At 44.9% G+C, this 24,821-nt stretch overlaps 1 protein-coding gene across 1 annotated transcript in view; it reads left to right on the forward strand.

The window, feature by feature from the left end:
* Positions 1–954: 954 nt before the first annotated feature.
* The window catches only part of chst8 (carbohydrate (N-acetylgalactosamine 4-0) sulfotransferase 8), a 141,586-nt gene continuing 117,719 nt past the window's right edge, over positions 955–24,821 (forward strand). Inside the window, exon 1 of the mRNA XM_063004939.1 lies at positions 955–1,148. The gene's annotated coding sequence lies outside the window, so the exon portion shown is untranslated. The remainder of the gene's footprint in view (positions 1,149–24,821) is intronic.

A 24,821-nucleotide genomic window follows, 5' to 3' on the forward strand; every position in this document is an offset into this window, starting at 1 on the left:
AATACTATGTCCACTCACTGTCCCCTCTATTAGACACTCCTACCTAGTTGGTCCACCTTGTAGATGTAAAGTCAGAGATGATCGCTCATCTACTGCTGCTGTTTGAGTTGGTCATCTTTGAGATCTTCATCAGTAGTCACACACAGGGTGCTGTTGGTGGACTATTCTCAGTCCAGCAGTGACAGTGAGGTGTTTAAAAACTCCAGCAGCGCTGCTGGGTCTGATCCACTCATACCAGCACAACACACACTAACACACCACCACCATGTCAGTGTCACTGCAGTGCTGAGAATGATCCACCACCTAAATAATACCTGCTCTGTGGTGGTCCTGTGGGGGTCCTGACCATTGAAGAACAGCATGAAAGGGGGCTAACAAAGCATGCAGAGAAACAGATGGACTACAGTCAGTAATTGTAGAACTACAAAGTGCTTCTATATGGTAAGTGGAGCTGATAAAATGGACAGTGAGTGTAGAAACAAGGAGGTGGTTTTAATGTTATGGCTGATCGGTGTATATATATTTTTGCCTTAAGGGATGGACCTGGAGCTAGCTTGTAGGGATTCTGACCTTTAATCAAAATCTGATCGAAATGAACAATAATTTGATGACACTGAGGAATGAGAAGAGCTTTACTTTATTTATAATGTGAAGTGTAGGTGAGTCGGATGCTGAACAGCCTCTGTTAGGGGATCGAACCTCGCCTCTGATAACTGAGCTTAGCATCTTCTGTATTTCTATCACACCCACATATCTCTCTCTCTCTCTCTCTCCCTCCCTCTCTCTCTCTCTCTGATATAAATCTGGATGCAGGACTGGTCCTCATCACTCCCCGGGTTTCTGGTTGCAGGGCAGGAAGGCAGCGCCGCTCCTCCTCCGCAGGTTTCGGTTCGCTTTGCTTCGATCTCCGCTTCTGTTTTTTTGTTTCCCGTATTTGGAACAGTCACGATCTTGGTAAAGGCGCGGCTGTACAGGGACCTGGATCATCTTTCTGGATCATCAGTATGTGAGGAACGGTGGAGTGATAGAGGTGTGGATGTTGGAGGAACGGATCTCTGATGCTGGTACAGTGCGGAAGGAGAGCAACTCCACCCGGCTGCTCCATCCGTGTGTGCGCGGAGCTCCACTCTTTCTGCTCTTATGAACAGGTCAGCTCTTATTATTCCTTATTAATTACGGAAATATACTTAATCATGCATACACGTATTATAATGCTACAACTATGTGAACACCTAAATCATGACGGGGTGAAGAACAGAGAACAGAGCTGCGTCTGGGGGACGGGGGTGGGGTGGACGCTGGGTGCAAATCCACCACCAACAAAACAAAGCACTAAGAACTAAGAACTATAAACGTTAATAATGAAAAACTGATCTTAATGATAGTTTTAGCGGCTTGCAGAGTGGGTGCAGTACAACACCACGCGTCAGGAGGACATGAGTTCGATCCCAGACTCTAGTCACTGTCTGAGAAGTTTCTAGGGTTCACACAGTAGCTTTCTCTAACTTCCCATAAACATGTCTAAGTAAGTGTGTGACAGGTGAGGATGTGTTTTTAACCCGGTGACGGATTGCCCCCTTGTTCAAGATGTTCTTCTACCATGTGTGCAGTGTTTCTGGGAAGATTCGAACCCATTACAACTCTGACCAGAATGAAGTGCTCACTGATGGATGAATAAATAGCTTTACACTGAGATCAGGTCCCCCCTAAAACGTCTCACTTGGGCATTTCCAAACTGTTTTGATGATGCTTGATCTTACTCAGGGTCACGGTGGGTCCAATTCACTGGGCGAAAGGTAGGAAACACCCTGGACAGGTCGCCAGTCCGTCTCATGGCAAACACACACACACACACACACACACACACACACTCACACGTCTAGGGCATTGTTAGTATCTCCAGTTAACCTGACTGCACGTCTTTGGACTTTTGGGAGGGCAGTTGTAGCCTAGCGGTTAGAGTATTAGACTAGTAATTAAAAGTTTGCTGGTTCAAGCCCCACCTCTGCTAAGCGATTGCTGCTGGGTCCTTGAGCAAGGCCCTTAACCCTTAATTGCTCAGACTGTATTCTGTCACAGTACTGTAAGGCACTTTGGGTAAAAGCGTCTCCTAAATGCTGGAAATGTAAATGTAAATCAGAGCACCCGGAGGAAACCCACACAGACACGGGGAGAACATGCAAACTCCACACAGGAAGGACCCAGACCGCTCTGCCTGGGAATCAAACCCAGGACCTTCTTGCTGGGAGGAGACAGTGCTACCCACCGAGCGACTTTGCCGCCCCTGAATATAAATCACATAATAATAATAATAATAATAATAATAATAATAATAAAATTGGTTTACTTAAATGGGTACTGAGGTCCTGGGTTTGATCCCCACCTGTCTGTTGGGAGTGTTGCATGCTGGTCTAATAGTGTTTGATAGCATGTAATGGATCAGCCTGTCTTGTGGCCACCGTTTTGGGTGGTGCCCAGCTTAAGTGGTACTCAGGAAGCAGTAATAAAAAGGTTACCATATAACATTTTAACTTTCTAACTAGGGGTGGCTCGGTGGGTAGCACTGTCGCCTCACAGCAAGAAGGTCCTGGGTTCGATCCGGGTCCTTTCTGTGCAGAGTTTGCATGTTCTCCCCGTGTCTGTGTGGGTTTCCTCCCACAGTCCAAAAACATGCAGTCAAGTTAATTGGAGATGCTGAACTGCCCTATAGGTGAATGGGTGTGTGTATGTGTGTGTGTCTGCCCTGCCATGGACTGGCACCTTGTCCAGGGTGTTACTGTGTGCCTTGCACCCATTGAAAAACTGGGATATCCCCTCCACGACATAAATAAACAGTTTAGTGTCCATGTAGCGCACCTTAGCTTATCAGGTTTAGGCTTCATTTATAGACTTAATTAAATCATAATTAAGCCCAAATAAATATTATAGACAAGCTCACTAGTGGAGAACAAAGGAAGGGATGTGGTGGCATTGTATCATACAACGTTTCATGACTTCTGCAACGTTCATTCTGGTCCAGTCTGGTTTTTCTGAGCACGTGAGGAGTTAATTCAGCCGTGCAGATGGTGTTGTGTAGATCATGTTGCAGGCTGTAGTGCAGTTATCTAATTTTGAAGGCACTTTTCTCATTTATTAGAGCCGACTGCTGCTGCTGCTGCTGCTGCTGCTGGGTTCACATCAGCGCTCATTAGAAAGCTTCCACTGCTGAATGCACACGAATTAACCGTTAGAATACGATCTAGCCTGGAATGATACCGCAAGCTCATGCACAGCAGCGTTCCACATGCTGGATTAACACCAAAACGTATTAATGAACCTTTTAAGCTTACGAAAAGTTCAGTTTGATGTACACAGAATAGCCAAAAGTATCTGGACATCACATCAAACGATTGCTTTTAGGTCTTTTACCCAGGAGTTGAAAATCAATTAAATAAAACAAAGCCCTTGTGCACAAAGCAAAGCCTATAAAAACATGGTTTGGCAAGTTTGGTGTGGAAAACCCCCTGACCGCCTGATCTCAATCCCATTAAACAACAATGGAATAAATTGGAACAACAATCAAAGTCCGACCTCTCATATTCTCTTATGACTACATTGACACAAATGGGCGGCATGGTGGCTAAGTGGGTAGCACTGTCGCCTCACAACAAGAAGGTCCTGGGTTCGATCCCCAGGTGGGGCGGTCCGTGTCCCTTCTGTGCAGAGTTTGCATGTTCTCCCCGTGTCTGCATGGGTTTCCTCTGGGTGCTCCAGTTTCCTCTCACAGTCCAAAGACGTGCAAGTGAGGTGAATTGGAGAAACAAAATTGTCCAGGACTGTGTTTGATATAAAATCCTAATTTTATATTTTAAAAATCCTAATAAACAAACAAACATTGGCTGCTTCTGAATTGGGATGTCCAACTAGGTAATGGTTACTACCACATACTTCTGGTCATTCAATATCATTTAAAGATGCATGGGGTGGAATTTTAACTTTTAACTCTAATACTGGGGTAATAGATTATTAAGATGCTAGCCGTTCAGCACTGGAACCAGTCATGTATTTTGTGTGAAGTCAAGCTGCAGTGGAGAGTTTGTCTTGTTCTCCATGTTTGTATAGTTTTCCTCATGGCAGTAGTAAAACAAGCCCGGTATAGTTTAGTCCAAAACACACACAAAAGTCACTAACAAATAAATAAAGTGACCAACAAACGAAAGACACAAATGCAACTGCAGCCCACAACCGAGAAAGTTGACAGAACAGGGACAGTGCAGAACCGAGACCTGGTTGTCACAAATGTGACAGGCTTCTTTGGCATGTTCACCCTGTGTTATAGAGCGAACCAGTATGTTAAAGCATTTGGGACAACGGTATCCAAATGTGCCAGTTGTAGCAGACAAAAAACGCACATGCAAACAATGCCTTTCAGTGACGAGACCAGTAGGTGGATTGGCTGGTGTAACTTGCTCCTAGGGGTAAGGGTAAAGTGTGTGATGCTCTGAGATGGAACGAAGTCTAGGATGTGTTTTCACCTTGCATCCATGTTTCCAGGTGGTGCTGGACGAGTATTAACAATGAATAGATAAATAAATGAAAAAACACTTCACACTTGTGCAGCAGCTCTGGTGCACTTCCGACTGCTCTCATACTAGGGATGGGGACTCGACTCGGACTCATTTCAAATGACTCGGACTCGACTCATGACACACAAAAAATGACTCGTAAACAACAAAAGTCCCTAGCGTCAGCATGTGTTAACATTAGTTACCTGTGACAATTATATTTGAAGTTCACTTCGTTTGAACGTTTCCGTTACCTTTGGATTGGAATCTCACTTAAAATGGTGGAATACCCTACGTAGTGCACTTCACAGGAACAGCTGGGGTGAATGAAACGCTCCTACAGAATTGCCACTAATGATTGTAAGAACCGCTTTCTGAACCAATCAGACCTTCTGATTGTAATGTTTAGTAAGAAATGCTGTTATTTGCATTTATTCAGTTTGCGTCACACAGATGACGTGGTAATGAAACGCTCGATCGGCTTTCTAACCACTTCCTGTTTTACTTCACAACCGGGAAAAGTTTGGAGGTTTTTAATTATAAGCACATTTACAAAATAACGGATTCTATTCCTTATGGGACACACGGTTATAAATTCAATAGCATCTGGAAGAACAGAAGCTAATGTAAACAGTGGTTATGGATTTTTTTGCTGTGTTTTGGATTTTGGCCGCTGTGCCGTGATTTATCGCTCACTTTTGTTTTGCAGTGAAAACAAAACGTATCAGTTGAAGCTTTTAAGTGGAACCTTCTTGTTACAGAAATTACATTCATTTGCACAATGAGGAGGAAAGTAAAGGCACGAAGTAAAACAGTAAAATACAGTCGCTAATCTGTTGTTGTTTTTTATCTGAATTTACTTATTATTTGTTTATTTCTACGCTACAATTCCAATATATGTTTTGTGTAGATTATATTGACTCATGACTTGACTCGGACTCTAGCCTAGACTTGTGAACGTCTCTGTCTCATATTGCCTTGAATTATTTTATTTTAGTCCGAACACGATTGTAATCGCTTCCTTCCCACCTGCCTCAATAAACCACACCAAGCCGGTAAACACACTAGAATTTCATTCAGAATTAAAACTAAAGTTGTGCCTCTATTAAGCAGGTTTTAAAAAACAGCTTGAACTGTTTGAAATCTGGGTGTCGTTATCAGATAAGACAAATCTGAAACTCTCCCTGTCTTCTTTCCCCCTGACGTCACACCTACATTAACGTTCTTGAGTTTTTGGATAAACCCGGCGACTCCAAAGAAACTAAAGCTAGACAGTGAATGCAGAAAATGAATAGTTCAGAGGAAAGTGGGTATGTGTAATTTAAAGAAGTATAACAATCTTCCCATTAGGATTATAAACTGGTGACATGACACGGTGGACGATAGATCATTAGTGGAATTGTTAGTAATCAGGACCTCTGTTATATTTTTATTGTTTTAATGTGGCCTGGTGTTTGTATTTATTGCTTAATCTGACCCCACAACAAGAAAAGTTTGAACACCCCTGATTTAAATTGACCAAATAACCAGAGTTCAGAAGAGTAAAGCAGTGGGTGGTGCAGGTGCTGCACATCACAAGGGTCTTGAGAATCCTGGTTCAATCTTGGTTCAGCTAGTACTTTGAGAGGTGCATATGATTAACTGGCTTTTCTCTGATATGATTTTGTGTGGGTGAATGTTTGTCCCTGGGGTTTCCTATAATCTACTTGTTCTGACTGTTATTTTAAAGTGCACACAGCCAGCAGGGGGCAGTGAAATACTTGATCTTATGACATTGGTGTTTATATAAACAAATAACTTGTATTGTTGATTTTGGTTAATCAGTGGGATGTTTGATCAGCTTTAACTGAACTGGAACATGATGCTGCACCCACACTCATCATGTTTGTCATTATATTTGCTTTGCTGCTTCATGAAATTCATGATATATCACATTAGTGCTTTACTACTATCAGCCCCATAGCTGTATTGCTCCTGATATTGGCAGTATCGACAGTATCGATGCAAGACGTGCACACTTTCTTTTACCTGTTGCTTAAAAATGACATTGTACTGAATTTGGGGATTCTTGATTGTTGAGTTGTTCATGATACCTGCAAATGTTCTTTCTTATGACTGAACTGTCCAAAATATACATTAATGTAAAAGTGAGCACTTGTGAAGTCAGGTACTCACATTGGAGTAGAAGTTCTGACTTACAATCAGTGCTTTAATCAATCCCTAAGGTTTGATGCAGATCATGCAACATGCGGTTTCAAACAACAAACTTGCCAAAGCATGTAGGTTATGGACGTTGCATTAAAGGAAGCTAAACACGGGTTAAATGAACGCTAAAGTATATTAATGCTAATAAGAAGCTAACAAGATAACTGTACTAAACTCTACGCTGATGTTATGATAAATGCTAATGCTAAAGCCAACAGAAAGTAAAGGACTAAACTAATCTATGCTAATTGCTAAAACTAACAGAAAGGACTAACTGTACTATAGAACTAGCTGAATACTAACAGAGGAACATATTATGCTAAGCTAATTGCTAACTACAGTACAAAACTCATGACCTAGAAGGAAATGATATGACCAAGGAATCTAGTAACACACGTGGCGTAAAGTACAATACTGCGCTAGGAGTGAGAGCTGGAGAAGCTGTTTTATCTTCAGGTAGTTCTGATGAGGTATGAAATGAGTTTCAGGTGGATGGGCAGGTGATGAAATGCAGTGCATCATGGGGCTTGTAGGTCCTCACAGACAGGGCACAGTCACACTGATTTCATACGTCTGTTAGCAACACCTGAACTCACTTCCTGCTATTGTAAAGTTTAGCGTGAATCCACAAGCATTGCAGCGCCGTTCTTCACGAATGTTCTGTCAGACAGGGTGACACAGCGGTCACTCCAGCAGGACATCGCTGCTGTAAGGGTTAATGATTATAAGCTGCTGGTGTTAGCACTGCTGTACATGACATGACAGATGATGCTGCTCCACTTAATCAATGTCTAATCAGATTTCTGTCTGACCTGCTTTGCCTCAAACACGCCGTAATTCCTGCTGATGGCTTCAACTCAGGATTACGCGCGTACACGGGGGCTGATGGGTCACATTGAAATGGAGTCCAGGTCAGAGCTACACTATATTGCCGAAAGTATTCGCTCGTCTGCCTTCACACGCATATGAACTTGAGTGACTCCCATTCTTAATCCATAGGGTTTAATATGATGTCGGCCACCCTTTGCAGCTATAACAGCTTCAGCTCTTCTGGAAGGGCTTTCCACAAGGTTTAGGAGTGTTTATGGGAATTTTTGACCATTCTTCCAGAAGCGCATTTGTGAGGTCAGACACTAATGCTGGACGAGAAGGCCTGGCTCACAGTCTCCGCTCTAATTCATCCCAAACGTGTTCTATCAGGTTGAGGTCAGGACTCGGTGCAGGCCAGTCAAGTTCTTCCACACCAAACTGGCTCATCCATGTGTTTATGGACATTGTGCTTTGTGCACTGGTGCGCAGTCATGTTGGAACAGGAAGGGGCCATCCCCAAACTGTTCCCACAAAGTTGGGGGCATGAAATTGTCCAAAATCTCTTGGTATGCTGAAGCATTAAGAGTTCCTTTCACTGGAACTAAGGGGTCGAGCCCAACTCCTGAAAAACACCCCCACACCATAATCCCCCCTCCACCACACTTTACACTCGCAGTCAGACGAGTACCGTTCTCCTGGCAACCGCCAAACCCAGACTCGCCCATCGGATTGCCAGACGGAGAAGCATGATTCGTCACTCCAAAGAACACGTCTCCACTGCTCTAGAGTCCAGTGGTGGCGTGCTTTACACCACTGCATCCGACGCTTTGCATTGCGCTTGGTGATGTAAGGCTTGTTGCAGCTGCTCGGCCATGGAAACCCATTCCATGAAGCTCTACACACTGTTCTTGAGCTAATCTGGAAATTTCACGACTGGACTTGTTGCACAGGTGGCATCAAGGTACCACGCTGGAATTCACTGAGCTCCTGAGAGCGACCCATTCTTTCACTAATGTTTGTAGAAGCAGTCTGCATGCCTAGGTGCTTGGTTTTATACACCTGTGGCCATGGAGGTGATTGGAACACCTGAATTCAATGACTTGGATATGTGAGTGAATACTTTAGGCAATATAGTGTATGTCATTATTGTAAAAATGTTCAGTTTAAAGGGAATTTCAGACTGCATAGGGAGAACGAGCAATGGTTCATCACTACACAGGAAGTTGACAGTATAGTTTTCCCATCAGTCATTGCGTGTCTCTGTGGATTAAGACAGCTGGCGCATTACAAGCAAATAATACAGGCAGGACGTCTTACTAACGTTTAATTAATCTTTGATGAAATGTATCAACGATGTAGAAGTAACCAGGAAACCAGGGCTGTAATCACAGTATATACTGATGGGAGGACATGCTACCTCCCAATATTCAGATATACCTCCTCAATCCTGTAGATTTGGTCTCCTCGGTGTTCAGGTTATGGCTACGACCTTGCAGGAGATGCTGCAAACCGCGCCAGAAAATAAATTCAGCTGGTAAACTTTCATATAGCTAAAACCGAGCAATATCTGTTATGAGGTGGGGAGGAAGGACCCAAGAATGCAGAGGGAGTTAGAAAAAAGGGATTTATTTACAAAATAATAAACATAATATACAATAAAATAAAAGGAATAACACCAACAAAAAACACTTCGGGGAATCCCGAAGGCAGCCGGACGTCGGGGCTGAAAATAAACAGAAAAATAAAAATAACAAAAAGGGGAAGCGCGAGGCGCGAACCCTGGTCGCTCACCTCCTGGCTGGGAGCTTACGCAGCCTGCCACAGCAGCGCTGAAAGCAAAACCGCTCCCAGCACTAAAGAGGTGAAGCGACCGGGTTCGCGAGGTGGAAAACCTCGCGCTGTTGGCCGGAGAAGGGGGAAAAAACACGGGCTTTTTAAAAGCCCGGGTGTTACGGTCGGCAGCAAGGATTGCTGGAACGCAACTGCGTCATTACGCTAAAAAACACAGCGGCGCTGTCACCAGCCAGGTTGGCTGGGAAGTGGCCGTTGTAACTGCGCTCCCGAAAACGGAACGCGACGCTGTCACCAGCGGTTTACGCTGGGAGGGGGTCGCGTTCCTCTGGGCGCGATAACAGGATCTCACGGTGGCGGCGGCACGGCGGCTCAACGGCTCGGCGGCAGCGGCCTGACGGCGACCTGAAGGCAGCGACCAGGCGGCGGCGGCGGCTCGACAGCGGCGGCACAATGGCGGCAGCTTGGCGGCGGCGGCGGCCTGGTGGCGCCCCAATAGCGGTGGCCCGGCGGCAGCGGCACGGCGGCGGCGGCACAGTGCGGCGGCACAACCTAGAGATAAAAAAATAAACAAACATAAAAGGGCACCGCAGTGCCAAACAAACTGAAAGAAAGAAAAAGGCCAACAAACGCAGAAGATGCGACGGCTGCAGCTCTGCGCCTATCCCTTAAATAGGGGAAGGCACAAGACACAGCTGCAGCGCATTCGCCCTAACGAGCTGGCCAGGTATTTCAGCCAGCTCGTTCACTGCTCTGTAAGGCCTGTGGCGTCAGGGAGAGATGGCACATTCCCCTGACGCCACAGAACCTAACAATATCAAGTCGTCTTTTCCAGGGACGTCCTGCATTTTTCAACAAGACGATGCAAAACCACATGCTTCACACATTACAAAGTCATGGCTGTGGAAGAAGAGGGTATGGGTACTGGACTGGCCTGCCTGCAGTCCTGACCTGTACCCAATAGAGAATGCTTTACTGTCCCAACTTTTCTTGGAATGTGTTGCAGGCCTGAAATGCAGGAATGGATGTTTATTAATAAATGAAATGAAGTTGAGCAGATAAAACATGAAATATCTCAGGTTCATCTTGTCTGACATCAAATTAAAGTCAATGTAAGAAACTCTGTGTTTTTTTATTATTTGTATTTTCCATACTGTCCCAACTTTTTCTGATTTGGGGCTGTACTTGCTCCCATCAGTAGAAACCCCACAGTAAGGTGTGTCCTCTGGTGCTGACTGAGAAATGTCCTTTATATGCAGTGTCATCACGGTGTTGACATGAGCCGTGAGGTGGTGGCGGTGCTGACATTAAAATAAATTTAGTTGGTTAACTTTTACAGAGCTGAAACTGAGCAATATAATGCAATGTAAACACGACACAAACCGAGTGTACATGCTGCAAAAAATGAGGTTTATTTTCATTACAGACACAATATGATACACAGCTGCGCTTCATTAGTTTGCTCGTTACTTTAGAAAGCAAAGCAGCGCCCAGAGATCGGTGTCAACACGACGCTCTGATGTTTACGTGGTGACGATACAGGACGTCCCGAATGAAGGGATTCAAAGAGATTCTGAGGGTCCCTTTAGTCGATATCACATGATTAGTCTGTAGGAAATACAAGGGCACTGCGTAGGGACTCTGCGAAAACTCTTCCACTGTGTGAACATGAGGGCACAAGAGCTTATGCTTGGCTGGCCATACTGCATACGTTCCCCCCTTTGACACGTGTGCAGGAGCCGACTGCATCTTTTCACCGGCACGAGACGAGTTCATATGGGGCTCAGTCTAGCACACGGAGAGTCACGCACTGATCTCCATCATCCCTCATCTCTGTACAAGCACCATTGATCAGCCAGCAGAGGTCGTAATTGCATTAGTTATAAGGAATTCCCTTCGGAATCCAAATAAACAGACAAATTGTCTGTGTAGGCACCCAGACTGCCGGTAGCAGAGCTGAGATTCAAACTCAATAGTTTGAGATGTCAGCTCTGGGACTAGACATTTTTAGTTTCATTTATCAAAGTCGTTGGATATCCAGTTCCACCAGGAAACACTGGTACCCCTTTTCCATAGACGTGGATCCGGCTCCGTTCCGGTTCGCAAACTTGATTTTGAACCGGTTCCGCGTGTTTTCACCGAAAAAAAGAGGTTCCAGACTGAGAACTAGCGTGAAATCTGGCACCACAGAATACTCTGTTCTTCAGCACGAACCATGGCGTCATCGGTGCGTGTGTCAGAGTGTAGAGGTTTGGGTGCTTTTACATGAGAAGCTGCTAAACCACGTTTGCGCTGCACTTTCATCTTTTAAAGTTCTGATTAAATGTTGACCCAGTTTGCCGCTGATATTTGCTGATATTCTCAGACTGTGTGATATGACGCGGTAAAAGTGACCCAGACAGAACGAAAAATGCTTAACATGAAAAATAAAGCACAACGTGGCTTGTTGTACTAAAACATCGAGTGATGAATCTGGGCAGTACAGAGCACTTATAACCAGTACAGAGCACTTATAACCAGTAATAACAGAGAGTAATTGAGTGTTCCTGTGTGGTACTTTTAGTACATTCAGCCACGTTACGCTTTATTTAGTTGAAGCTTTTTGTGGATTCAGAACCTGGAGCTGCAGAACCAGCACACGTGAAGTAAATCCAGTTAAACACAGATACATGTGGAGCTTTTAGACTGGGTTTGATTGTTATTTCACACAGATGTTTGTTCGTGTCGTGGAACTTTAATGATGTTTTATCGCTCAAGTCGAGCGCTGAGCAAATCGGTTATCGGGAGAGTCGCGGTGAGAGCGAAATGCAAAACGCTTCTCACATCAATGAACTAAAGTAAACAACAACTGAGACAAACACGTCTACGTCTTCTTATCACCGATAGCTGATCGATGCTTTTGGCATAAAAACGAACATCTGGAACAACAGCACAAATCCCCACAGATAATCTACACGCTCCCACATCATGTTACTCTTTTTTAGTTTCTTTATGTAACACTCACCGTTGATGACAGGCTTGGTTCCCAAAAACTGGTGGAAACGCAGGTCGGTTAGAAGAAACCTGAACAGAACCGGTTTAAGAACCAGAGTTCTTTTGGTGGAAAAGCGCTATGGGTGTAAGTCAGGAAAACCCTGGACAGGGTGCTTGGTTAACAATAATAAATTCGAGGTGTTTTATATCTGGGGTTCATTATAAGGAAACTGCTAGTGCTGACCGACCGCCAAGGTCCTCTTTTGGAAGCTGTCTAATCTTCCAGGTTTAAAAGCCACCGAAATGCTAATGGCTCTTAGTTCCCAGTGCAGTAGAATTTATTTGGTTAGTACATCCGTAAAAAATGCTGAATCTGGATTTGAGATGGAACAGTTGGGCACCTGATCCGATCATCTTCCTGTAATGAATCACAGTAACGGATGATTCAGTATCTGCAGGACGTATACGTTTATGGTGGGCTGTGGCTTTGCTCAAAAATAGCACAGCGCCGTGACCGCATTGGCCGTTGCTAGCGTAGCTCAGCACTGTGTTTCTTCCGCCGAAAGCTTGGCATCCCTACAGAGCCCTGCTGTTCGGTAGCGGCGGTACAAATTTGTTAGTTCTTGTTAGCATGCTGCCTGGTACACCATCAGGCCCTGACGCATACCACCTGTGAACCTTCTACCCCACGGGCACTCTGAACAAATGTAGATGAGATCAGAGCTTTATATAAATTTTTTAGGAACATGGACACTTTATGACTGAAATATGGGGCAGTGGTGACTTAGTGGTTAAGATACTGGACTAGTAATCAGAAGGTTGCTGGTTCAAACCCCACAACCTCTAAGTTCACACTGTTGGGCCCCTGAGCGAGGCCCTTAACCCTCAATTGCTCAAATCATAATCAGTCATAATTGTAAGTGAGTCGAGATCATTGAGATTATTGAGTCACTTTTATCCAATTATGACTGAACACAATTTGAGCAATTGAGGCTTAGGGGCCTTGCTCAGGGGCCCAGCAATGGCAACTTAGTGGTGGTGGGCCTCGAACCAGCAACCTTCTGATTACAAGTCCAGTATTTTAACCACTGGGCTACCACTGGCCACTTACGTTGACTCTGTGCTTGCCAGGCCTAGTAACAGACGTGTGGACTCTGTGCCTATCAGGCCTAATAACAGACGTGTGGACTCTGTGCCTGTCGGGCCTAGTAACAGATGTGTGGACTCTGTGCCTGTCAGGCCTAATAACAGACGTGTGGACTCTGTGCTTGTCAGACCTAGTAACAGACATGTGGACTCTGTGCCTATCAGGCCTAATAACAGACGTGTGGACTCTGTGCCTGTCGGGCCTAGTAACAGATGTGTGGACTCTGTGCCTGTCAGGCCTAGTAACAGACATGTTTACTCTGTGCCTGTCAGGTCTAGTAACAGGCATGTTTACTCTGTGCCTGTCAGGCCTAGTAACAGATGTGTGGACTCTGTGCCTGTCAGGCCTAATAACAGACGTGTGGACTCTGTGCCTGTCGGGCCTAGTAACAGATGTGTGGACTCTGTGCCTGTCAGGCCTAATAACAGACATGTGGACTCTGTGCCTGTCGGGCCTAGTAACAGATGTGTAGACTCTGTGCCTGTCAGGCCTAGTAACAGATGTGTGGACTCTGTGCCTGTCAGGCCTAGTAACAGACATGTTTACTCTGTGCCTGTCAGGTCTAGTAACAGGCATGTTTACTCTGTGCCTGTCAGGCCTAGTAACAGACATGTTTACTCTGTGCCTGTCAGGTCTAGTAACAGACGTATGAACTTTGTGCCTGTCAGGCCTAGTAACATACAGTACATGTGGACTTTGTGCTTGTCAGGCCTAGTAACAGACATGTGGACTCTGTGCCTGTCAGGCCTAGTAACAAACATGTGGACTCTGTGCCTGTCAGGTCTCGTAACAGACGTATGAACTCTGTGCCTGTCGGGCCTAGTAACAGACGTGTGGACTCTGTGCCTGTCAGGCCTAGTAACAGGCATTTGGACTTTGTGCATGTTAGGCCTAGTAACAGACATCTGGACTCTGTGCATGTTAGGCCTAGTAACAGACATCTGGACTCTGTGCCTGTCAGGACTAGTAACAGACATGTGGACTCTGTGCCTGTCAGGCCTAGTAACAGACGTGTGGACTCTGTGCTTGTCAGTCCTAGTAACAGACGTGTGGTCTCTGTGCCTATCAGGCCTAGTAACAGACGTGTGGACTCTGTGCCTATCAGGCCTAGTAACAGACATGTGGACTATGTGCCTGTCAGGCCTAGTAACAGACGTGTGGACTCTGTGCCTGTCAGGCCTAGTAACAGACATGTGGAGTCTTTGCCTATCAGGCCTAATAACAGATGTGTGGACTCTGTGCCTTTCAGGCCTAGTAACAGATGTGTGGACTCTGTGCCTATCAGGCCTAGTAACAGACGTATGAACTCTGTGCCTGTCAGGCCTAGTAACAGACATATGAACTCTTGTGCCTGTCGGGGCAAGTAACAGATGTGTGGACTCTGTGCCTGTCAGGCCTAGTAACACTGGCCACTTATTCCACCTATTATTGATAAGGTTAAGGTCAGAACTTTGGGAAGGCCATGCCTAGGGCTTCATTTTTTTTCTGACTGTGTTGGATAAGAATGCTCGGCTCACAGTCGGCCTTCCAGTTCATCCCAGGCTCTGAGCAGGCCATGTCGTTATGGGTTGGCATTGTGCATAGGAGCATATACAGGTATTAGCAATGGGTGTGGCTAAAACACAGGATCTTTATAATGAAAAGGGCCATAGACTGGTCATGGTCCAAGTCTATGTAAACCTTTGACCCTTTATCTGTGGGATTTTTGTGTTGGTATAGATGTGCACTGATATCAAATATAAAATAAACAATGTTTTAGAAATGTGCGTGTGTTCCTGATCATAAGGTGTGTGTGTGTGTGTGTGTGTGTGTGTGTTTGTGTGTGTGTGTCAGTAGTGGCACAGTACCAGTAGGCAGAAACATGCCGCAGTTCTCCAGATGGCCGTGCCGGACGCTTCGCTCCAGTAAACCCGGGACAGAACCAGCAGGGTGTATGTGATGGACAGTGTGTGTGTGTGTGTGTGTGTGTGTGTGTGTGTGTGTGAGCTATAGCTTTTATCATGCTTGTGTGACCGGATTTAAAAACAATGACCCTCTCTGTCATTATTTCTTTATGAATATCAGTGTAAGGGTAGTACGCTGGTGCAGTTGGTAGAGTAGGTGCCACACAGCGACAGCGGTCTGTGCCTGTTAGGCCTAGTAACAGATGTGTGGACTCTGTGCCTCTCAGGCTTAGTAACAGACGTGTGGACTCTGTGCTTGTCAGACCTAGTAACAGACATGTTGACTCTGTGCCTATCAGGCCTAGTAACAGACGTATGAACTCTGTGCCTGTCAGACCTAGTAACAGACATGTTGACTCTGTGCCTATCAGGCCTATTAACAGATGTATGAACTCTGTCCCAATCTTAACCCCAATAACATCTATAATTCCTGTCCAGACGGCACATTGGCTTGGTGTGTAGCAATGTTGCCTCCTAGGTTTGAATCCCAGGTAGTAACAGACATGTCGACTCTGTGTCTGTCAGGACTAGTAACAGACATGTAGACTCTGTGCCTGTCAGGCCTAGTAACAGATGTGTAGACTCTGTGCCTATCAGTAACAGACAAGTGCACTCTGTGCCTGTCAGGGCTAGTAACACACATGTAGACTTTGTGCCCGTCAGAGTCCACAGTCCACAGTAACAGACGTGTGGACTCTGTGCTTGTCAGACCTAGTAACAGACATGTTGACTCTGTGCCTATCAGGCCTAGTAACAGACGTATGAACTCTGTGCCTGTCAGACCTAGTAACAGACATGTTGACTCTGTGCCTATCAGGCCTAGTAACAGATGTATGAACTCTGTCCCAATCTTAACCCCAATAACATCTATAATTCCTGTCCAGACGGCACATTGGCTCGGTGTGTAGCAATGTTGCCTCCTAGGTTTGAATCCCAGGTAGTAACAGACATGTCGACTCTGTGTCTGTCAGGACTAGTAACAGACATGTAGACTCTGTGCCTGTCAGGCCTAGTAACGGATGTGTAGACTCTGTGCCTATCAGTAACTGACAAGTGCACTCTGTGCCTGTCAGGGCTAGTAACACACATGTAGACTTTGTGCCCGTCAGGCCTAGTAACAGACGTGTAGACTCTGTGCCTGTCAGGCCTAGTAACAGACGTGTCGACTCTGTGCCTGATAGTAACAGACGTATGAACTCTGTGCCTGCCAGGCCTAGGGACTCCACAGAGACCCAATCTTAACCCCAATAACATCTATAATTCCTGTCCAGGTGGCACGTTGGCTCGGTGTGTAGCAATGTTGCCTCCTAGGTTTGAATCCCAGGTAGTAACAGACGTGTCGACTCTGTGCCTGTCAGGCCTAGTAACAGACATGTCGACTCTGTGCCTGTCAGGCCTAGTAACAGACGAGTTGACTCTGTGCCTGTTAGTAACAGACGTATGAACTCTGTGTCTGTCAGGCCTAGTAACACACGTGTGGACTCTGTGCCCGTCAGGCCTAGTAACAGACGTGTTGACTCTGTGCCTGTCAGGCCTAGTAACAGACGTGTCGACTCTGTGCCTGTCAGACCTAGTAACAGACGTGTCGACTCTGTGCCTGTCAGGCCTAGTAACAGACGTGTCGACTCTGTGCCTGTTAGTAACAGACGTATGAACTCTGTGTCTGTCAGGCCTAGTAACAGACATGTGGACTCTGTGCCCGTCAGGCCTAGTAACAGACGTGTCGACTCTGTGCCTGTCAGGCCTAGTAACAGACGTGTCGACTCTGTGCCTGTTAGTAACAGACGTATGAACTCTGTGTCTGTCAGGCCTAGTAACAGACGTGTGGACTCTGTGCCCGTCAGGCCTAGTAACAGACGTGTCGACTCTGTGCCTGTCAGGCCTAGTAACAGACGTGTCGACTCTGTGCCTGTCAGACCTAGTAACAGACGTGTCGACTCTGTGCCTGTCAGGCCTAGTAACAGACGTGTCGACTCTGTGTCTGTTAGTAACAGACGTATGAACTCTGTGTCTGTCAGGCCTAGTAACAGACGTGTCGACTCTGTGCCCGTCAGGCCTAGTAACAGACGTGTCGACTCTGTGCCCGTCAGGCCTAGTAACAGGTGGAGCTGAGGTAACAGTTGAATCCCAGGTGGAGCAGTTTGGGTCCTTTCCGTGTGGAGTTTGCATGTTCTCCCTGGGTCTGTGTGGGTTTCCTCCGGGTGCACCAGTCTTTGTCCTGAGTGTGTGTGTGTGTGTCTGTTTGCTCTGTGATGAACTGCCGACCTGTCCGGTGTGTTTACTACCTTTTGCACAGCGAACCAGACCCACTGTGACCCTGACCAGGATAAAGTGGTGGTAAAACAGACCATTAATGAATGAATGATTGTAACAAAACACCAGTGCCAGACCTCACAAGTGCTGTCTGGAATAAATGGGCACAAATTTTTAGACATACTTTGGGGTATAGCGTATCTAAGTGTGTACACACACACACACACACACACACACACACACCTGTAATGAGAAGAAAAGGTCAGCTATTAAATATTCATACTTGGTGCCAGACAATCTCCCAGAGTGACGTTTAGAGAGTAAGAGGAGGAGAATAATGGATGAGGTTGTTCTCTCACACCGTTCTGTTTGTTGTCTCGTCTGATTTCGGCTTGTACCGACCCTCACCTCTACTGAACAACCTGTACTGTCACTATGGTGACAAAGCAGCACCGACTTATTAATGACTAAACTGCAGTGTCCTCGTTCTCTTGATTTTCAAACAGATTTCGTTTGCTCGGTGGGTAGCACTGTCGCCTCAAAGCAGAGAAGGTCCTGGGTTCGATTCCCAGGTGGAGCGGTCTGGGTCCTTTCTGTTTGGAGTTTGTATGTTCTCCCCGTGTCTGTGTGGGTTTCCTCCGGGTGCTCTGGTTTCCTCCCACAGTTCAAAGACATGCAGCCAGGATAATTAGAGCTACAAAATTGCCCTTATCGTCCTTGTCCTTTCTGTGAGGAGTTTGCATGTTCTCCCCGTGTCTGCGTGGGTTTCCTCCGGGAGCTCCGGTTTCCTCCCACAGTCCACAAAACATGCGTTCAGGTTAATTGGAGACACTAAATTTTCACAGCCATGTTTTTGTTGTCTAGAAGACATTGACATTGCTCTAAAATGCCTTTTGCCCAGTAAATTGTACCCACCACGACCTTGACCAGCATAAAGCGATGCTAAAACAGACAATGAATGAATGAGTGAATAAATGATTCATTACCCAGGACTATGTCAAATGACCGTTGGTGTATGCCAAAAATAATAAAATTTATTTTATTTTATTGTCCCTAATTTAATAATTACAATTCAATTCTAATCAAGGCTTTATATGGTGCAGCAGTAAATTACACTAAAGATCCAGGTTTGAATAACCAGTGGTGCTAGCAGCCGGTTGGGCTTTTACATTTAGACTGGGATGGAGGGTGGTTGAAGTGTTTCAGGTTCTATTTTGTCCCATTCTTAAGGTGTGCAACAGTACGGGGTTGTCATTGTCACAAATTCTCCACACATCCTCTTTTTGGGACAGGTCAGGACTGCAGGCAGGCCAGTCCAGTACCTGCACCCTCTACCGCCGCAGCCATGCCTTTGTAATGTGTAGTTTTGCATCGTCTTGTTGAAACATTGCATGGACGTCATCTTGAAGGCAGCACACGTTGCTCTGAAATCCTAGTAAACTTTTTTGCATTAATGCTGCATCACAGACGTCTCGATGACCTTTGAGAAGGACGCTGACTCGGGGGGTTTGGCCGAGACCACATGATGGATTGTTGTCCTGACCGGGACGGGCTACTGCAGTACTGGGCAGTACTGCAGCTCACAGTGGATAAAGCCTTGAGAAAAATTTTATCAAATGACTTTTAACGTTGGGAAATATAAACATGTATGAGTTAACGGCTGCGGCTTTAAACACTCACACACTTTAGTAAGCAAACCAAATAACCATCACAAACATCTGGATTACACCTGGAGTGCTTCTCTTCCACCCTGTGTTGATGACAGTTGTGAGACATTGACAGTAATAAATAATTAGCTGTTTGTTTTTGTTAAATATTGATTGATTGATTACTTTATTAATCCCCAAAGGGAAATTGTTGTGTTACAGCAGCAGTTCTCATACATCACAAACATCACAAACACATCTGTCTGTAGTAGTTTTATAGATATTTAAAAAAATGTATATGTAAAAATTTAAATATTATATTATAATATTTTTTATGTAAATAAAAATATAGATATAATGTAACTATAAAAACAAAAACATTAGGCTGCTCAGGTGGCGCAGCGGTGAAACACGCTAGCACACCAGAGCTGGGATTTCGAACTTGTCAGTTTGAAACTCAACTCATCCATCCAGGTAGAGAGCCGGATAGGGACCTCATAACTGATGCAATTACGACCTCTGCTGGCTGATTGATGGCGTCTGCACAGTCGAGGAATAATGCTGATCAGGGTGTGTCTCTCCATACACAAAGCTGATCCGCATATAAACTCACCTCGTGCAGGTGAAAATATGTAGTCGGCTACTGCGCACGTGTCGGAGGGTGCAAATAAAAAGAATGTAAATATAAAATGTAAATCTAAAAATATTAAATCAAAAACAATAAAAACTGAAAAATAAAAACTGAAAATAAATAATAAAATTAATAAATAAAATAAATACATAGAAATAAATAAAAAACGGAATAAACCAAATGAAATAATAAATTAATAACAGAGGCCCCGTGATAGTTTGGCACCCTGACTCAGGTGTGGTACTTTATCGTGCCTAGTGGTTCCAGGGAGCCGATGGTTAATCTTGGTGAGCTGCCCATAAAACCAGCACTAACATCTGGATTACGTACCGCTCCTCTTCCACCCCGGGAAGTTGGCAGGTAGAGTTTTGAGACATCTGCGCTAATAAATAATTAGCTCCTGGCGGCACTGAGATTCAGTTTTGATCTGGTTTTATTGGCAAACCGTTACGAGGGTCACATGACTGACTGGCTGTTTTAAAGTCCTCTGTACATTTTAATGGGATTTCAGCAGGCTTATATTTTTATTGACTCACTCCCAAACTGGGGTGATTTAGAGCAGCCAATCTCCCTACTAGATGTGTTTTTAGGAGCTGGAATGAAGCCTACGCACACACTTGGGGGGTGATGTTCATGGGCAGTTTGGTTAAGGTCAAGATTAGGATGGACAGAGCTGAACTGAAATACGGCGAGCAGTGCATCCTTGCCTGCAGGTATTGTTTTTAATTCAGTGTTGTTTTTAATCCAGAGTCTTTCCATCAGCGTCTGCTTAGGTTCAGGAACCGTTCAGCGCAGGCGAAGCTGCTTTAATAAGATTGAAGTGTTTGTAGCTTCCAGCTGAGATGGCAGGAGGTGGTAATGCTATTCACATGCATTAAAATGCAGCGTGACGTAGCGCGACGCCGAACAAGTCGGATTAGCCGGAGAAGCCTGGGACGATTCATTAGAGACTATCCGGTGTGGATAATCCATCGGTCAAGCATCAGCAGTGCCGACACACACTGACATGTTTACACACTCGTAAACACACACAGATAAACACTCACTCTAACAGACACACAGTGAGGGGAAACACCCTGTTCAACACCCCTTAGTTTTCGTTATTTAATCTACTGTCAGCACACAAATTCATCTTACAGTCACACAAACATTTCAGTGCATATTTTTAATATAGATTCATTATTTTGTTGTTACAGCAGCAATTCTCACACATCACAGACATCACAAAATATTTATCTGGTTCAAAAGCAGACCCAAGGTGGTTTTATATTAAAAAACATAAACAAAATAGCTGCTCAGGTGGTGCAGAGGTAAACCACGCTAGTACACCAGAGCTGACATTTGGAACTTGTTGTTCAAAACTGGGTGGCTACATGAACAACGATTGGCTCGTTGTTCACAGGGTGGGAGAAGCCGGATAGGGACTCCTCATTACTGAGCGAATTACGACCTCTGCTGGCTGATTGATGGCGCCTGCACAGAGATGAGGGATCATGTGATCAGGGTGTGGCTCTCCGTGCACAAAGCTGATCCACACATGAACTCGCCTCGTGCAGGTGAAAAGATGCAGTCGGTACTGCACACAGAATGCTGATTCATCTGACCACAATACATGTTTGCACTGTGTGATGGTCCATCCTAGATGCCTCAGAGCCCAGAGAAGTCGACGCCGCTTCTAGACATGGTTAACATAAGGCTTTTTTTTTGCACAGTAAAGTTTTAAGTATTATTTGTGCAGTAACTCTGTATTGTAGAGCTTGATAAAGGTTTGATAAACTAATCCCTCACCCGTGTGGTTATATCAGCTATTGTTGAGTGGTGGTTCTTGATGATCACGTGCGTTCAAGTTAAGCTTGTGTCTTTGGCCTTTACGCACTGAAATTCCTCCTGATTCCTTGATTGGTTTAATGATATTATGCACTGTAGAGGGAGAAATATGCAAATCCCTTCCAATCTTTCTTTGAGGTTCATTTTATTAAGCATTTTATTCATTTTTTCACACATTTGTGGACAAACTGGATCCTCTGATTATCTTTACTCATCAGAGACTCTCAGCTTTTCCTGGATGCTGCTTTTGTACAAAACCATGATTACAATCACCTGTTCACATCACATCATTATTTAGTTTTTTTTACCTCATTACTAGCCCTAAATTGCCCCATCCCAACTTTTTTGGAATGTGTTGCAGGCCTGAAATGCAGGAATGGATGTTTATTAATAAATGAAATGAAGTTGAGCAGATAAAACATGAAATATCTCAGGTTCATCCTTTCTGACATCAAATAAAAGTCAAAGTCAATGTAAGAAACTCTGTGTGTTTATTATTTGTATTTTCCATGCTGTCCGATTTGGGGTAGTAATAGTCATAACATTTTATCAGCAACTTTCTTGCTTACGATGTATAACTTTATTCTTAACCAGTTTGAAAATAGAGCAAATTTATTCAGAATGACATTCAGCAGTGGAAGACGAAGAGCTTTGCTGTTTACGCTGAAGCTAAAAATGATTTTTGCGTGATCAGGAGTCCTGCAGCACAAACGTCCTCATTCTCCCCATGTGACATCACGCCAGGCGACACTGGTGACAACCCTCGTTCATCTTGTGTTCAGGACGAGGCGTTCAGGGCGGGTATAACCAGTGAAAAATAGCACACAATGACCCTAGCACCTGACCTTAGAGCACCCAGCGCACATCAGAGGAACTGGACCGCACCGCAGAGGTACAAGGTCAATGGGGAGTGGAGCACGGAACAGCAATAGCGGTTTGTGCCTGGAGAACAGTGAGAGAATAGATCAGGTTCACCTGTTTATCCTTCTTCTGTTCTGTAGGACTCTGTAACTCCAGCTCAAGGTGTCAGGACAAGGTATTGAGGTGCTGATCGATGGGGGCGTCGTCCCACGCCAACGTTCATTACTGAAACTTATTATACAGAGCTTGTTGTGGTGCTGATGAGCAGGACGACTAAAGCGAAGCTTCTGCTGAGACGTTAAAAAGGGAAATCAGGATCTGGATAGTCTAAATTATTTTCACTGCCTTACAATGAAAGTGGGACATGATAAAAATACAGTCGAGCGTTTTAGGTTTGCTGATCGTATCCAGGTTGGCACATTGGCTTGGTGGGTAGCACTGTCTCCTCACAGCAAGAAGGTCCTGGGTTCGATCCCCAGGCTGGGTGGTCCGTGTCCTTTTTGTGAGCAGTTTGCATGTTCTCCCCGTGTCTGCATGTTTTTGTACTGTGGGAGGAAACCCATGCAGTCAGGTTAACTGGAGGCACTGAATTGCCCTATAGGTAAATGGGTGTATGTGTATGTGTGTGTATGTGTGTCTGCCCTGCGATGGACAGGTGCCCCGTCCAGGGTGTTACTGTGTGCCTTGAGCCCAATGATAAGCTGGGATAGGCTCCAGCACCCCCTCGCGACCATAATTGGATAAGCCGTTAAGAAAGAGTGTGAGCGATCTTATCCAAAGGTCCGACAATGGCTTTTTAGAAGAGTTTGAGTTTAAATCCCATGTCTGCCCATCACTAAATTTACATTTGCTTACAATTATCCAGAATTTAGAATATTTGAGCAATTGAGGTTTAAGTGCCTTGCTCAGGGGGTCAACAGTGGCAAAAAGGCACCAGTACCAGTAGCACTTCAGTACCTTAACCACTGTGCCACTGGAATTTGTCTTTTCCAACCCCCCAAAACTAAATCTACCTAAACCATCCAAACCATTACCTGTTTTCCTACCTAAAATCACATGACAAATCCCTTTCGATATGTTTCCTTCGGTATTAATGATCATGGTATTCTGTGGTAATCTGTGGTATTCCATCGGCTTCACCATGGATGTGGAGTCCCTAGCCAATTAGGACAACACACGCGAGACAGATATGAACATGTTTTCTTTTAGTGCCGTGTTCAATTAGGCTTTCTGTTAATGGGACTGGGACATTAAAACCTGTAATGTGATTCATTATCAACATCAGATCCAGACATACGTGTGAGTGTAACTACTCAGACCCTGGATTGATTTTCTATACCACTTTTCCAGACACAGAAGGGTCTGATAAAAGGGCTTGTAAATGGAGCATCTCTATCTGCTTTTCATTAGTGCTCAGTGGTGCTCCATTCAAACCCATTAACACGTCCACTGTATGGCTAAAAGTGTTTGGACACCTGATCATGAGAACAACAACCACTCCTCTGAGAAGGCTTCTCACAAGACTTTGAAGTATGTACTGTATGTATATGGGAATTGTGCCTGTTCAGTCCAAAGAGCTGATGTGTATGGCTGGGCACTGATGTTGGTTGATGTTCTGGTTCATTCCAAAGCTGTTTAGTGGTTCTCCAGGCCACCTAATGCCAAGTTCGTACTACATGACTTTCCAAGTCGTCAGATTGCTGTGTAGTTCACACTACACAACTGGATCTCTTGTAATCGGGAGTCTTTTAATTCGGTGTGTATTTTACACTACACGACTGATCGGTGATAGGGGGTCACACACTACACCATCTATCACCAGGAGGTATCTCAGATGAGTCTAAGATTCAGACTCAGGTTTAATGACACCACGTCCAAAACTGCACGTCAACAATAAGCGAGCGATCAAAGTTGTTTGTGTGCTGATGTGCAGCGTAAAATCAAAGAGGAAAAATAAATGAATCCGATTGGATTGGGCTACGTGACCAGCAGGGGGCGTCTGTTCTGTAGTGAGTTGGAGGTTAATAAAATTTTTTTGCAATGCAGCGTGGGTATTATGGTTCAGCACGGACGATAAGTTCACAAATACTGTAAAGCTTGTGTGTGTGCTGATGTATTTTGATAGAAACTTTATTATGCTCCTGTCCCACATATTTACACTCCTCCCCAGGGTTTCCCTTCTGTATTTTG

This window comes from Trichomycterus rosablanca, chromosome 11 (genome assembly GCF_030014385.1).
Source record: "Trichomycterus rosablanca isolate fTriRos1 chromosome 11, fTriRos1.hap1, whole genome shotgun sequence".
NCBI classification, from domain to species: domain Eukaryota; kingdom Metazoa; phylum Chordata; class Actinopteri; order Siluriformes; family Trichomycteridae; genus Trichomycterus; species Trichomycterus rosablanca.